Below are 2019 nucleotides of genomic sequence, written 5' to 3'. Positions count from 1 at the left end.
TAATTTAGCTCTTTGCTCTAATGGAGTCTGTGTAACTTTAAAGAAAGCTCCCATTTATGGCCATGGTCAGAGCAACTGTGATTGATCAACAACACAAAAGGGTCTTATCTAGTAATATCAATAGTGATCAGAACAGAGCTATAACTTCCTTCTGTTAAACTTCCTAAAGGGCTATCCAACTAGAACAATGATGAGGACAGATCAACCTAGGTAACCTAGGAGTACTAGAAATTGACCACTAAACTAAAGTTGAACTGGTTTTTGATACTTGAATATGATTGATCCCAAGAGAGAAGTACATTTATTTATAAACAAAAGTGTGAACAATCATCAAGGTAATCATATACAGACCTGGTCCAGCATTTTGGGTCAGCTGTCTACTTCAGATGTTCTCTTGTTGTCTACGAATTGTAATCCATTCAGGAGAGGAGTCCTGACACGATTCCTTTCAATGTGGCTGCTAAAAGTCTTTTATATGATATTTTTTCCAATGTGCATAATCTCTGGGTTTCAGATCATGGGGCATTAAATCTTCATCTAAAGGTAGATTACTCTGGTAAACTGGTAAGGCTGCTGGGAAACTCGGTAAGCAAGATACCAGGTGGTTTTTACAAGAGTTTTCACAGGTCCATAAATTTAGTTTTTTAAAGCAGTTTGATTATATCTGATTTTATGGGTATTCACAAATATAATATTCCAATCAACACCATAGTAATATAACCAATGTTTCCAGTTATGTCTGTTATGAGGAGAGACCCTTACTGAACTTATGTAAGTACCTATATTACTAAAAATAAAAATGCTCACTAAGAGTTTCCAAATTCTGGCTGAATTAGGTAGATAGAAAAAGTAAATATTTCAATTCTACTTATAAAAGTACAATTTACTAAATTTCTGTAAGTCGTAATTAGTTTAAGGGGAAAGATTTCCTAATATACAGAAAGCAAAAATTAATTCAGTAATACTTTAGGCAAAAGACATAAAACTTATGACCTTCTTCATTAGTTCAACTATGTAATTAATCCTTGATCTTAATCTTTTGTCCACAGTTTTTTTATAAAGTCATCAGTTTCCATTAGAATTCTTTAATATCTTACCCAATTCAGTGTTATGACCTGAAATTTATCAGAAATGTGTCATTGTCTAAAAGTCCTTTGTATGAATCTTCTTGAAAATGAAGCATTTTTCAAAATCATTGGAGACAAAAATAATTGTCAATAAATGACAAAGACTCACAGGTCATGGTTAAAGATCTGATTACAATGCAAGTGAGAAAGAAATTCAGTTATTTTTGTGACATATAATACTTTACAATAATAACTAGAATTATGAAAGATAATATCCTAGGACATACACAAATTTTAGAAATTTAATATCATATAATTTCTAGAACATTTAGATTATGACATTTAATTGTATAATATAACCCAATGAAGTATAGCACCACTCATTTAACAGTGTTTCCATGCAACTTAACGTACCAAGTAACCCTAATTAATTTAATATCTCTTTATGTGTTTGAGAACCCCTCCAAAGCATTCCAAAGTTAATTAGATATCAAAAGAAATTAATTAAAATCAGACCTTTGAAAAGTTTGTAAGAAGTATACAAAACAGTCTTCAAGAGATTTTAAAACACTTGGTCAAGAAGGATCATAGGCTATTGTGAAACAGCACTTATTCACTTAATCAAAATGACAATAACAATTTTAAAGGCAAATGCAGAAAGTTACAACAGATTACTTAAAGGTAAAGAAATTTGCAAAGAAAATTCACTGGTCATAGCAAACACCCTCTTCCAACAACACAAGAGAAGACTCTACACATGGACATCACCAGATGGTCAACACCGAAATCAGATTGATTATATTCTTTGCAGCCAAAAATGGAGAAGCTCTATACAGTCAGCAAAAACAAGACCAGAAGCTGACTGTGGCTCAGATAATGAATTCCTTATTGCCAAATTCAGACTTAAATTGAAGAAAGTAGGGAAAAACACTAGACCATTCAGGTATAACCT

This window comes from Bison bison, unplaced genomic scaffold, assembly GCF_000754665.1.
Source record: "Bison bison bison isolate TAMUID 2011002044 unplaced genomic scaffold, Bison_UMD1.0 scf7180017852475, whole genome shotgun sequence".
In the NCBI taxonomy this organism is placed as follows: domain Eukaryota; kingdom Metazoa; phylum Chordata; class Mammalia; order Artiodactyla; family Bovidae; genus Bison; species Bison bison.
Note: the sequence above shows the minus strand (reverse complement) of the source record.